Consider the following 15466-nt stretch of genomic DNA (forward strand, 5'->3'; position numbering starts at 1 on the left):
GTAAGCAATTTAGGGGCAATTTAGAGCAGCCTCGTATTTATCATGTCACTTGGTAGACAGGGGTTATCGTGAATTTGTGCAGGCGAATAATTCCATGCAAGCCAGGCTGCCAAAGGAGGGAGAAATTTGGCTTCCGTACTGGTCAAAGAAGAAGGAAAACTGTCCTTTGCAATTAGCATGCAACTTTGTCCTTACACCTCTTGATTTTTTTCCATCTTAACCTGCAGAGGGGCCAGCAGCTGGCCTACCCATGGCCTATCCATGTAGAATGAGGAAAACTCCCCTCTTCTGCATTCAGCAGATGTAATGAGATCATTTTAGAACTTGGAGCTGATGCTCTTTTAGTAGTGGTTGCTTTGTAGATGGCTATCTGTATCATTGGACTTATTTCAAAATGTGGTCAATGCACCCTACTAATTTCAGAGGGCCCTCAGTTGAGCAGGACTGTGGCAGTCTGCCCAAAGTCCTTGTCTGACAGGCCACTGGCCAACAGGAGATACAGAAGCTGGTCTCTTAGCAAGGCTAGTACACCTTCTACAAGATGGTAACCCACAGTACCAGGACTGACTTGCAAGTTGCCCCTGTTCCCCTGTAAACATCCAAGCAAGCCAATCAAAGAATAAAGGGCAATAGAAAGAAATTGAATGGCAGATTACATGTCACAATGGAAATGCCAAATCTTTTGCAGGTTGTTGCTGAAACCACGTGGAGTAGTTGTACAAGAGATATTTTAAAATATAAGATGCCCAATCTCAACTTGTTGCTCACTTAGAAACCCTGCCTGTTTTTTATGTGGATTGGACCATCATAGCCACCATCTTGACTTTTTTGACCACACCCTGCAAACGTCAGCCGTGCTCATTAAAGAGAAATTAGGTTGTGTGAAATGTCCTACAAGGTGTGACTGACTGCCTGGATTCATACATTACACTAAACCACAATGTAGCTTTGCTTGATTTTGGCCTACTATACTACATGAATGCATCCAGTGTAATTTGTAAACCATGGTTTATACTTTGGTGTGACATGACAGAGAACCCAGTTACTCTCTGCTTCAGGGACAAGTAGGAGAAAAAACAAACAGAATGGTACCAAAAATAATCCAAAACATTCCATCTATTGCAGAGGATGGAACAGCAACCTTATATGTTATTTTGAATCATAGAATGATCTTCTAAGACAGGAATCTCAAACTGTGGTATTGTAACTCCCTAAAATGATAAATGCTTTTTTTTGACATGTCATGAATGATTCATTCACTGGAGTTAGGGTTGGCAGGAAATCATTACATTAAAAGTAAATCATTAAACTTTAAACTCTATATCATAGTGATTCTCAAACTTTGCAGTACTGTAATGCAACTGCCCACTGACTGCCAGTTTTGTGTAGGGGTTAAGGCACTGGGCTAGAAACTGGGGGACCATGAGTTCTAGTCCTGCCTTAGGCACAAAGCCAGCTGGGTGACCTTGGGCCAGTCATTCTCTGTCAGCCCTAGGAAGAAGGCAAGGACAAACCACTTCTGAAATCTTGCCAAGAAAACGGCAGGGACTTGTCCAGGCAGTTGCCAGGAGTCAACACTGACTGGAAGGAACCAAAATTTTTTTTAAAAAACTGCCCACTGGGATTTGCACAGACAAATCAAACAGCAAACCCCAGAACAGATTTTGAGGGGGTTTGTGCTGTGTCCACACGAGGCTGATTAGATTTAAAACAATTGCAGCCCTCTCTAAGTGGCTCTTGACCTTCCAGGGGCCCCCAATCCATCAGCTGAGCACCCAAGTTCTACATTTAGAGAGACAGAGACATGTGACCTGATCCTAGTTTGATCCTGTTTACTTGTGTAGACAAAATTGAGAAATTGGTGTGAGTTCTCGCCTCTTTATCTTATGTTCTCCTTAACCAATAGACCATGCTTCCTTCAGCTCAGAGGGATGTTCTATTTCAAAATGAACGGATGTGGCACTCACGAAAGATGCTGATCTCAACTTCATGGCATCCCAATGACTTCAGCAGAGTACAAAACCTCGTCAAGTCACGAATTGCGTTATGTATTTACCCAAACAATGCACTTGAAATTAAGGGGCTATGCCTGTAACATTTGTACTGGCCAGGCCAGGAACGATGGCAGTTTCTGTCAGATGATTTTAAACAAAGTGAAATGGGCCGCTAGTTACCTCTAAGAAATGTCTATGATCTAAACATGCTTGAAAATGTATGAATTGGGAGGACATCATGAGATGGAAGTTATTTCCTTTCTGGGAAGTGCTATCACTAATCCAGGAAAGGTGGTGTCTGGTTCCCAGGCTAAGGGAAAGGCAAAATGAAGAGAAAATGTGGCTAAGAATGTGAGCTGTCATCTAGTCCTTGATCCAAATTCAGCCATAGTGCTTTGTTTTTCAAATGGCTTCACCTACAATATTTGGGCTGCAAAAATCTAGATGATGATTATAAATTTTCAGTATCTCTTTGCTGTCATCCAACAGTTATCTGACTGTTCAGTTCAGTTACAGTAGGCCTAACCACTGTTTCCAGTCATTCATTCATTCATTCATTCATTCATTCATTCATTCATTCATTCATTCATTCATCAAGCTTGTGCCCCACCACAATTAAATGAACCTTGGTGGCATACATATAATATAAGACAAAACATCCACAATCTGATTAAAGCCCATCATAATCCCAACTGGAACTAGGGCATGAACCCCAAACTGGGATCATCAAAAACAACATCAAGTAAGGATAACAAATAGAAAGTAGGGAAAGAAAAAATAGAAGATGGTGCCATATATAAATTTAAGAGAATGCCCTCCAAAATAGTTCAACATTTTTCCTAAAAACCAGCAAGGGGAGGAGGTTATTTTGATCTTCATTGGGAGGCTATTCCAAAACACCAGTGCTGCCACAGAAAAGCAGATGTGTGGGACTATAAGTAGCTTCTCCATGGATGTTCTAATTGGTGGCATTGGTGCTGGTTGGAGTAGGCAGTCCTGTAGTTATCTGGGTACCAAGCTATGAAGTGCTTTGTAGGTCAAAACCAGCACCTTAAATTGTACCCAGAAACCAATTGACAACCAGTACAGGCTCTGCAAAATCGAGGTTATGGGTACCAGAAGCCAGTAAATACATGGGTGATTGCATTCAGGACTAGCTGCAGTTTCCAGGTAGTCTTTAAGGGCAGGCCCAAGTAAAGCACACTGCAGTAGTCTAACTGGGTTGTAATAAGGGCATGAGTTTTTGTAGTCCATTCCTCCTGCCCCAAGTAAGGCCACAACTGGTGCACCAGCTGAAACTGGGCATAGACTCCTCTGGCCATGGCTTCCACCTCCTCTTCAAGCAGGAGCCATGAGCCCAGACGGACCCCCAAGTTGTGAACCTGCTCCTTTATTGGTAATGTCTGCCCTGCAGGGGACAACGTTGGTGGCAACAGAGACCTGTATGTATCTACAGAAACTCCATCTTACTTGGGTTCAGCTTCAGCCTGTTTTCCCCCATCCTTACAACCTGCAGGCACTGGTAAAGCATCCCCCTTATGACCAGGGGTAGGGAAGTACAACCCCAAACTGTTGGAAAATCTCACCCAGCAGCTTCATATAGATGTTGAAGAGTAGGGAAGAGAAGAATCACCCCATATATCCAAGGTCATCTGGCTGATCTCTCCTCTCACCCCACCACTGAAACCAACCCCCGAGGAAGAAGCAGAACCATTGCACACCAGTGCCTCCAACCCCTGACCCCTGCAGGCATTCGAACAAGATACTATGATGTTCTATCTACATTAGCTGCCGTGCAAAAGGTGCATCAAAATAGTTTAATATAATTTCCTATCTGCTACAGGAATTCTCCTAGATTAGGGACAGGCAAGGATTTGCTGTGTGCATATTTGTGTGTGTTTTAACCACCATTGGGAGACAGATTCAAAACAGTGATCCAGGAGAAGGAGGGGGGGGCATTTTTAAAACTAAGGGACAAGAATACATTAGAACATCTGCTCTGCTCAGGAATTTGTTTTCAGAACCTGAGATGACCTCAAGCCACCCACACAAAATTCCACTCCTGGTTTTCTGACCCACAAGGAGAGGATGGGATTTATTTGGAAGGCACTAAATTGTGAAAATTGCCTGAAGTTTCCTTTTTGCTTTTAATGCAGGAAGCCCCAAAGTCTCCAGCAGGCTACTGGTTGAAGCAACTCCTTTTATATTCTATCACCTCACCTCCTCCTTCTCCTTGTGTAAATGGGGCCTAATAATTTCCTTTTATAAGGAATAGTTTGATGGTTTAATAATCTCTTTAATCCAACTGGGGAATCTTTTCTCTTTCAAGATCTGACTTGCCCATAGCCTAGTTGATCTGGGGCTCAAGGATGGGTAGTGCCACCGGTGTCAATGGGGAGGGGCATTAAGAACCCAAGATGGTGGCTGCCACCCATGTGATTGAATGTGCATCTTTTTTACACGCATTGCTTCAATCACATGGTCACAGCCATCACCTTGACTTGTTTGACCTCTCCTGCAGACAGCCCTGGGTGATGTTGAAGCCCAAATTGATGGAGGTAGATCTTCAAGGGTTCAGCACCGTGGCTTTTCTCTCTTCTTTCTCTTCATCGTTCTCTTCTCCAGCAGGCAGACATGGACAAATAGCTTTTGCCAGAAATCTGCTGTTTATTGAATCTAGGGCACAGGTCACATGAAACTAGGTTAAAGGAAGCAGATGGCCCACTCTTGGTCTGAAGCAAAAGGGGTCTTAAAAGGCTCCCAACCAGGTCCTTGTTAAGACTCTGGGCAGTCTGGGGACAGATGCTCTGTTTTCTACTCGCTTCATCCAAAGTTGCTGTAATTTTTTTCTTCATTGTTTTTTCAACACTGAAGTCAAAGGTCTAGTAAACAGAAGCATGTGGGCAAACTCAAATTACTGAAATAACATCTGGGATTATATTTTAATCCCATTTTGGGGATTGTTTGAGGTTGATAAAGCAGGGAAGATATTTCAGAAAGGAAAAAGATTTCATCAGACAGCCTGTGTTATATTATAGCAGCTTTTTTAGTCTTTAAAGGGCCATGTGGTTTTGGAGAGCTTCTCTTAAGCAACGAGCAGCCTGTGAAGAGAGGTGGAATTGTTTTGTTTAAAAAAGGGAGTTCAGAAATCAGGGTCCTCTTCCCACACACTGTTTCTTCTCGACCACAATCTCCGCTCTGTTTCAATGTTAGTCCCTGCCTCTTCTCTCACATTGTTGCTTCAGAGGGAGACCCATCCTTTTTCTCCACAACATCACCCAACTGCCAGATGTTTACACCCTGAAGTCTTAATGGAAGTGCAGTGAGAGACCCACTTCCATGTCCACAAACTTATGGGAAATATGAACAGAAAACCTAAAAATATTCCTCCCCACAAAACAGGGGAACTTTGGGTTAGCAGAAGATTTTCCCCAAACGCAGGTATCCAAGACTTGTGCGGGGCTAATAGGAACTATGGGTTCCAGAGCTGAGATGGAGTCAGGAGGCCTATACATTTAAGAAAGAAAGAAAATGTATTTGCCATAAATTAATCTGCCGTATGGATTTCCCCATTGGAAATATGTACAAAAACCTCTGATTTTTTTTGTCTTTACATATAAACAGTTAGATGATATCGTTAGGATTTTATGTCTATTTCATCTGAATTTGTTGATTTACTTGGTTAATCTGCAGAATTCTGGTCAGGAACCATAATAAAGAACTAATTATATAAAAAAATGGATTTTCTCTCTTCTTAACTGATTATTCTTCCAGCAACTTTGATATGTGCCCTTGAATTTAGGGGTAGGAAGAAGGAGTATATTTGGTCTAGACTGCTGCTCTATTCTCAGTAAGTGTCTCAGTCTTCAAAATCATTGTTTGGTGGACTGAAAATGCCCAACTTCCATCAATTACTTTCTCTTTAACTCAAACCATACACTAATACAACCAGGCCTCAGAGTGCTCTTGAACCAAACCAATATATAAGTGATCGTGTGTTTTTTCCTGAATTTGGCTTAACATCCAGAAAAACCACACAATCACTTAGCATGTGTGAGTGTGTGTATGAATCCAGCCCTTTGTTTCAACCATGGTTATATAAACTGTGGCTTGGTACAATGTCTGAGCAAAGACGAAGTCTTGTCTTTGGTGTCTTAAATGAGTAACAAATTAATAGCATAACTTTTTGCAGGCTTCATTAGTGTATGGATGGTGGCACATTTTAAGGGAGCTTATAAACAATCAGTTCATAAGGAAATGAGAAGCAGAAGATGCAATTATGATTACCTTATTAATAGTAGCCATTATTAAAACAATAATTGGGTGTTAACCCATGCTTCTAATAACAAACTGATTAGCACATGGAGTGTGATTTTTAAAAAAAACACCTTTGTCCCTATTCTAGCCATAGGTGAGAAAACTGAACCTTGCTGCTGAAGAGCTATTCTGCACTCAAATCGCTTTCTGAAAACTCCTTTCTGCAAAAATGGCCATTTTAAAGTAAGTCAGAAAAGGCACTTCAACACATAATTTTTGCTTTGCCACTCCTAGGCTTAACACAAAGACAGACTGGGCACTTTTCTCCACTCACAGGCTCGTGCATCTTGACACAGCAAACTGTTTGTTTGTGAAGCCTTGACAGGAGAAAACTGCAAGTCCCAGCTGAGGCAGAAGGAAGAAACCCTGCAGGAAATATCAGCCACATCCAGCAAACTGACAGCGACTGCATCAGATTAAGGGAAGAAGCTACGTTCAAGAAAACCCTCCCCACTCCACCCCCTTCTGTTTGGACTGGTGCTGAGCCTTTCTCTCCCAACCCGGAAGAGGGGAGTCAAGACTCCATAGCACAGGCAACCAGACTCTGCCCACGAGAAGTCATTCCCCAAAAAGCCAGGGGTGTTCCTGTTCAACTAAGAACAAACTTGGCTGTGAGAAATAGAAACAAAAATGAATTATGTAAAGCAAAAAAAAAATTGAGTTTGCATACAAAACAGGGAAGTGGCTAACATATAAATTATGAAAAGAAAAAGAAAAGAAAATGATACTGAAATTATAAGGAGGAGCTATTGTATTAATGGACAATGTGGCCATACAAAAAGCTTTTCATCAATGTTATTCCAATTTGTATAAAGTGACATCTTCTAGAGAAAATACTGTAGATGAATATCTAAAGAAACAAAATTTACAAGGGATTACAGAGGAACAGATACAGCTTATGAATGGACCTATGACAATAAGGGAAGTTTCCAAAGCTATAAAAAAGATTAAACTAGGAAAGTTGCCTGGTCCAGATGGATTATCAGGTTATTATAAATGATTTGAGGATGAACTTTTACAACCTTTACAAAACATGATGAACTCCATCCTACAGGGAGGAAAGAGGCCAGAGAGCTGGAAAGAAGCCATTAATACCCAAAGAGGGACAAAATCTGACTTTAACAAGAAACTGTAGGCTGATATCATTATGGAATAATGACTATGTTCACAACAATTCTAGCTGATAGACTGAAAATAATTTTGCAAGAATTTGTGCATGTGGATCAATGTGGGTTTTTCTCTAAAAGACAGTTAAAGGACAATATTAGAAATGTGTTGGACATTTTGGAATATTTGGAGCAACTTAATGAAAAACAAGCTGCATTAATCTTCTTAGATGCAGAGTAGGCCTTTGACAATTTAAACTGAGCTTTCTGGTTCAACGTTTTAGAAGGTATGAATTTTGGAGAAAACTTTATAAAATCAGTAAGATCGATTTACACTTCACAGAAAGCACAAATAATTGTTAATGGAGATCTAACAAAACCCTGTGAGATACAAAAAAGGAACAAGACAGGGATGCTCACTGTCTTCTCTCTTGTTTATTTTGGTTCTTGAAATACTGAGTAGAGATATAAGACAAGATGAGAGGACTATGGGAGTAAAGATCAAAAAAGAAACTTAGAAGTTAAGGGCTTTTGCAGATGACTTGGTTTGGGGAGATCCTTTAAAGGGCATTGAAATATTAATGGGCAAATTAAAAGATTTTGATGCATTAGCAGGTTTCAAGATTAATAAACAGAAGACAAAGATGTTAACAAAAAATGTGAAGGTAGAAGATCAAACAGAATTGATAAATAAAATGGATTTTAAGATTGAGAAGAAGGTATAATATCTGGATATCACTATGACACATATGAATTGTATGTTACTTCAAAATAACTATGATAAGACACGGAATGAAGTTAAAAAAAGACACGTTAAGATGGGAGAAATTCACAACTGTCATTGCTGGGGAGAATTTCTGGGATAAAAATAATGTCTTGCCTAGAATGATGTTTTTGTTTCAGACAATATCTATTTTGACAACTGATACACCATTTAAACAGTAGGAGAAGGATATATCTAAATTCGTGTGGCAGGGGGAAAAACCACGAGTTAAATATAAGGTGTTACAAGATGCAAAGGAAAGAGGAGGATTGAGTTTACCTGATTTGAAATTGTATTTTGCAGCTTGCTGTATGGTTTGGATGAAAGAGTGGGTTCTGCTGAGGAATAGAAGGCAGCTGGAGTTAGGAGGACATGACCTGAGATTGGTGGCTTGGATACTTGTCGTATGATAAAGTCAAGGTTAATGTGGATTTTAAAAATCTTTATGTTAGATGTGCCATATTGAGAATATGGAATAGGTATAAACCCAGGTTGTGCCCAAAAACACCTTTGTGGATCTCAGCACAAGAAGCATTTTATTGAAGAGAAACAACAGGCAAAGACAAATGGTTAACTTATCACAAGATACTAGAATTTTGTCAAGGGGAATGTAAAATAAAATCCTCTGAATAAGTGTAAGTATTTGAATCCAGAATTTTCTGTCTTTTTTACACATCCACCAAACACGATAAAATGTCCCTTCTTCCTGTTCACATTTCCAACATAAATTTGAAGCGCCTTTATACATTCTAGACAATTTCTCTCTTCTTTCCATAGTCTATCTTGTCTAATAGTCAAAACCATAAATATGCAACTGAAATCAGAGGTTTTTCTTTTGGAATTGATGGGCAAACAGTTGGAAAAAAGTTACGGAACTTTGTTTTTGTACATGATTACCGCGATGAGATTATTGTTTGCACAACAGTGGAAAGATTCGGCATTACCCACAATCGAGGAATGGTTGTTGAAGACGATGGAACTTGCTGAGATGGCTAAATTGACTTCTTTGATCAAAGACAATATCTACACTTACTGCTGACTGGAAATCCCTTATAGACTTTTTGCATGAAACAGAAAAAAAATGAACTCATTTATGGTTTTGATTATTAGACAACATAGACTATGGAAAGAAGAGAGTTATGTTGTAACCATAGAGTAAGAAGTAAATTTATAATTGTACTTATAAATGCTGTAAAGAAGATTGGAAGCCACTTCTTTGTATCTTCTTTCTTTCTTTTCTATTTTTCTTTTACTTTTTAAAATTTTTTTTGCACTTTTAGCTTTCTCTTTCTCTTTTCTTTTTCATACTTTATATTAGTTTATATTAGTTTTTATCTTCTTTTTAAAAAAATCTTTAATAAAAATTATAAATATATAAAAAATAACTAATTTTGCTACCATGGACTGAGAGTGCTGGAGATTATGCCAGAGCCAGAGAACTGGGTCTTCTCTTCTCCCCTTACGCTCCTTCTGCTGCTACAAGACCCATGGTGGGCAGGCCAAGAATGTAAAGTGGATGGAGCTGCTTTATCTGGATTGTGTGATGGGATGGGGGTGGAGTGTCTTCATTTTCTAAATGGTTAATCCTATTGTCAGACTTACCTTATGTTTTTCTTGCTTTCTGGCTCAAAATGGTGAGAAAGTTTTTTGCCAATTTTCAACAGGAAGGTCAGGGGAAGCTCCAGGGCCACAAAAATCAAAGCATCATGTAGATAAGTGCTACAGGTTGCTTACCCTATCATGGAATCAAGAAATATGCATTTAAATCAGAGAAAGTTTTGGAATTCTGGAGTTCATCTTGTCTTCCATCCAAAGTTTCTGGGTTAATTCTGCTTGGAGATGTTGGCATTCTTCCCCACTCTGGTGTCCTCCAAATGTGTTGGCCTGGAGGGATGATGAAATATGAAGTCACATTCATTAGAAGAGTAGATTGGAAAGGCAGCGGGTGCAAACATCCTGAACAGCAGCCTGATTCCCAGCTTTGCTTGAGCCACCCCTCAGTTTCCAGAAAGAGCATCACTTTCTCTTTCCAGTCCCAATAAAAAAAGACTTCACTTGTAAAAATGAGATCATCATCAAGTAGAAATATTTATGTTAGAAATAATTTATAACTCCATACCCAACCTTGCGCAAACAGGAAGAACATAGCTGCATGGACAAAATGTAGTGGAAAAGGAATTGCGAAGAGGAACCAAAAGAAACCAGGTGTTGCCATCTGGGCTTGTTTAAACCAGTTCTAACCAAAGGAAAAGTGGGATCTCAAAATTCCATCACACTTAGGGTCTTCTTTTCCCACTGCTGAGCTAAAGTGCCCTCCGCTCATCCTTGTGTCAGCAGAAAATTGATTATTGGATTGATTGATGGAATTGATCTTGATTGATTAATCTTGATTGATCAAGGGCCATGAGGACAAGACTGACTCTAAGCGACCACATGGATCAGTTCTCTTCAGAACTATCTGTCTTCAACCTGGTCCTCAAGTCTCTTACTGTCATGGCATTTGCTGCCCCCACCACTGATCCCTAACCTGCTGCTATTGCTTGTCTTTCAAATTGCTTTGCCAGTGTAAAGGATGGCAAAGCCCAAAAAGATGTTATGCAGCTGGCAACTGCCCTTGGATGATCTCACTCTATGGTACGAAAACACTACGGTAACACAGGTACAGCTATTGTAGACTTAAGGCAGTCTCACTTTTGGATGGGGGATGAGATGAGGGCTCTTGGGGACATGCAGAAACCAGGTGTTGCCAGGCACGCTTATGCCTTTTAAGGGGGCAGCCACAAGGTGGTAGCATATTGCTATACCCATGGTTGCCTCCTTAATTCAAATGCCTACATTCCACACGGGAGCCTAGGAAAAGATGTGGCTTCTTTTAGGAGCTGCTGACAAGTACATGAGCACATCCCCAATGCTTTCCTCGCTTTGGAACTAAATAGCTATACAGCTGTTATTTAACACAGTGTTTCTCAACCTCAGCAGTTTTAAGATGGATGGACTTCAACTCCCAGAATTCCCCAGGCCGCATGGGAATTGAGGTCTACCCATCTTAAAGCTGCCAAGGCTGAGAAACACTGCTCTAAGATGTATTCCTCGTTGGAGAAAAATGGAGTCAGTGCTTTTAAGTATTGACAGGTCACTCTGAGGGTTATAGTGTGTCTATGACATTTCTAACAGGGGTGTCTGCCAGAGGGGGGTCAGAAAAATCAAGATGGAGGCCATAAGCAGGTGATTGTAACCTCATCCATTTTTGTGCCCCACATACAAAAGGGATGGGGCTTCCACTGAGCAGTTATGGCCCCCATCTTGACTTTTTTGATTCCCTCTGCGGAAGCCCATGCTTCCTGTGCTATTTGTTGTTCTTTTTTTTACTCAAGGACTTAGCTCATACCACAAATGTAGGTTTACAGCTTTTCCTTTTGCACTAAAAGATCCTCTCTATCTGTTCTCACCTTTGCCCTCCTGTTTGTCCCCATTTTACTGATGGGAAAACTGAGGCTGCGATCCTGATACACCGACGAGTCCCAAAGTGGACATTCTTTGAAATCTAAGGGCTTTTATTTAGTAGGCAACATTTTTTTTTCCTGTTATGCTTTCACAGTGTTGCCGCCATTCAGTCCAGGGCACAAGATATTCTTAAGTCTCCAGCCCAAGAGTCAGGCCTAAGTTGTGCTTAGCAATACCAGTGTCAAAGTACAATCGTGCTCCCTCCCTTATTCTGACCCTATCCAAGGGCAATCTCAAGGTGTACAAAATCCACTGAAGCTTTGTCACCAATTACCTCTTTTGACTGCAGTGACTTGAAACAGAGGCAGGAGACCAACCAAGAGAACAGAAATTTCATGCTGGTACAAAATTCTGCCTATTCAAGGAGGAATGTAAAAAGCCTCATAATTCAGTCGTGGGTAAAGGACTCAAGTTTGACCCTCTTTCCCCAGCTCCCATGGTATTTGTAGAATCCCCACTGTGCAAAGAGGATTTCTAAAACTCAGTCTCCACACTGACACAACCAAGTGATCTATACTGTACATATTTGCAGTAAAGTAAATCAGAGATAACTTTTTCCACACACAGTCCCATGAAGACAAATAGGCGCCAACCTAAGTGTGACGTTGGTTGCAGCCTCTGCCCTATCTCTTTTTTTATATATAATATTTTATTAAAGTTTTAAAATTACAAAGTTAAAAGTTAGAAATGAAAAAGAAAATGAAAAATATAAATTATAAGAAAAGGAAAAAGAAAACACGAAATAAAGAAAAGAAAAAAGAAAGGAAAAATAGATAGCTTCCAATCTATCTCTGGTCTTAAGAATAATAAGAATGTCATAGGTGCTAGTTTTTAATGCATTTAGTAGGAATAATTCTTTGTCAAAACATATCCCATTACATTTATAATCTAATCTTCAAATCCCCATGTAAGCTTCGCCCCGCCTGCATTTTGCAAATAGTCCACCAATGGTTTCCATTCCTTAAGGTAATAATTATTTGATTTTTCTTTTAATAAACAAGTCAGTTTATCATTTTCTGCCATTCCCATCAGTTTTAGCAAACATTCTTGTATTGTCAGCATCTACCCTATCTCATTCTTCAGCAAACAGCTGTAGAAAGTGGACGGAGGGAAATCAATGACACCAGGGCAAACCAGCCACCTAGTTTGGTCTCCTGGGATGATCTGGAAAAATGACATTGGCTGAATACGAACACTTCTTTCTTTCAGCGTTGACTGGGGAAGAGGAATCCCTGTTGCAAGGCTGTTGGAGACAAATGTGAGTCCTGGGGAAGAAGGGGATCCAAATTCCTTAGTAAAGATTTTAAAAAGATCCCCCAAATCCAGCTGCTCTATCATGGTGCAACAGTTTGCCACCCATGGCGCCTTGCACCATTTGCCCCACAGTACGGCTGGGTCTATCCATTTTGCAGCTCAACCAGTGTGATTACATTTTAAATCCCACTCTTATTTCATTCAGGAAATTATTGAAGACCTGGTTGTTCTCCCAGGCTTTGGGGATTGGGTGACTGTGGAGACCTTTTTAAAATTCTTTTCTTTTCTTTTGGTTTTCTTTTCTTTTGGTTTTTTATTTTGCTCTTCTAGCTGTTGTATTCTTTTCATAGGCTGTTTTTTTTAATTGTAAGCCAGTCAGAGTCATTTAGGAGTTGGACAGCTTATAAATAAAATAAAATAATACAATTTAAAAAATAAAAATTGGATTATTCGTTCATTTCAGGTCTTGGGAGCCACCAATGCCTCTTCAGTGGCTCCCAAGGCAACTGCCCTTAGACAGGGCAGAGGGGGTTATGAGGAACTTGCTTAGATTGGTAGAGGACAAGATAAAAACGGATCCCTAAGGCCTTGTTAATCAGTGAAGAGTGTCTGGGTCATTTGTATATCATAAAAGGGAATGTCTCCTTCAGGTCAAGCTCACCTTCTGGTGACTTCATGATGGATACATGATTGCCAGGAATTTACATGGATACATCCATGTAAATTCCTGGCAATCGTTTGGCCTCAGTTGCCCTCTTAAGCAGTCCTCAAAGATTGCATTTTCTCATGCTTATGTTGTCTGTTAGTAGTAAGAGTGCATACTAAATTTTAACAGGGCTTATCATCAGCTCCATCAGTGACGTCACTTCCGGTTCCATACCAGAAGGGCCCCGATTGGCCAAAAATATGAATATTCATTTCTGTGACATCACTTCCTGTTTTCAGCCAATCAGAGGTCCTTCTGGTACGGAATTGGAAGTGATGTCACTGATGGAGCTGATGATAAGCCCTATAGAGTCTTACTACTTCTGGTCACCCAGTGGCAGTGTCCAGCCAACCTTCACTCATCTCAAATCTAAGCAGGGCCTGGTCATTTTAGGTAAGCTTCTGAAATGGATGTGATGCGAAGCACCATCTGAATTTCTTCAAAAGCAAGTCAAAGAGGCAGTTTTCTTGGAAAACATATATGCCCATGATCCATTATCAACAAACTAACTATAGACATGTCTATTCTGAGCATCTCTCCTCTCTCTCCAAGTTGTATCACTACCAATAGCTACCACAGAATTTCTTGGAAAACAGAAGTTTATTTCCTTGGTGATGGATGAACTTAAAATATCAGTGCCCCAACCCAGTGGAGATCTGTGTATGAACACAAGCTTTGACCGTGTACCCTGAATTGAAGATGAAAGACATAAATCGGTTATATATCCAACATGCTATTTTTCTGGCCCTCATCACTTTCAGATTCTATTACTGTTTTTCTGTAACAGAAGATGAGATCTGCAGGACACACAAAATCCTGTTCCTTTTACATAATTTCGAAATAATGCTTCCACTCAAACAAAAAATGAATGTTTACTTGGCTTTAATTCTTCCAACTTCTTTTTATCAAGAACTCTAAATTAAACCCTAATCCTACTGCAGAGAAATTCTAAAGCAAGTTTTCAGACATTTTTGAGTGGCTGACAAAGAACAATACCACATTTAAAACCTACACATGATGCTTCCGCATACGCCATTCTGTTCTGAAATCCCCTAACTCATTCTCAGAATTTTACACTAGGTTTAAACCAGGACTAGGCAGATGTTAGATCACAAGGTATTGGCAGATCTCTGGATGGTTTGATATAATTCAGGAAAGACACTTGATTTCTAATGAATGTAGAACAAAATGATTCTCTTCTGTCCTAAATTACTCTGCTGAAGGAAGGAAGGAGTCTTGGGGCAGCATAACCAAGAATGAATTTTAATGCGGAAGGACCATGATTGCTGTTTTGGTCTAAAGCATATTGCTGAACCCAGAATAAATGTATTATCTTGTGCATTTCAGGATGACAGATAATGAGCTTCTAATAATATTTAAAGAGTACTTCTTGCAGGTCAGCCTACATTTGGTCTCGGTATCAGCTCATCTTCCATGTATGAACTCTTACTTTTTTCCCATTACTCCTTTCATTATTTTTTTTTTTGCTTTCCAAAAAAAATTAAATAAATAAAACAAAACTCCAATGAGATAGGTGAGTTGGAGATATCTAGACATCTTTTTGATATCAAATGCTAAGAACCTTCTATCTACCCCCACCCCAGGTTTTACAGAATTCCGAAGTGCACCGAGTGTGCATCATATACTATGGGCTACGTGATTCACAATGATAGTAGTCTCACTTTTCTCTTTCTAGTATACGGTAGCATCCTTCTGGAGTTGAATTCTTAGGGGAGCCATCATCTCCACAAGTTGGGGTTGCAGCTTTACTCAGAGATCCCCAATGACATGATCCAAAAGCTTTCTGTTTCCCAATATTTGG

The sequence above is a fragment of the Python bivittatus genome, unplaced genomic scaffold (assembly GCF_059951505.1).
Source record: "Python bivittatus isolate LINGU-HERP-01145 unplaced genomic scaffold, Pbiv_v1 ctg000440_np1212, whole genome shotgun sequence".
NCBI classification, from domain to species: Eukaryota; Metazoa; Chordata; class Lepidosauria; order Squamata; family Pythonidae; genus Python; species Python bivittatus.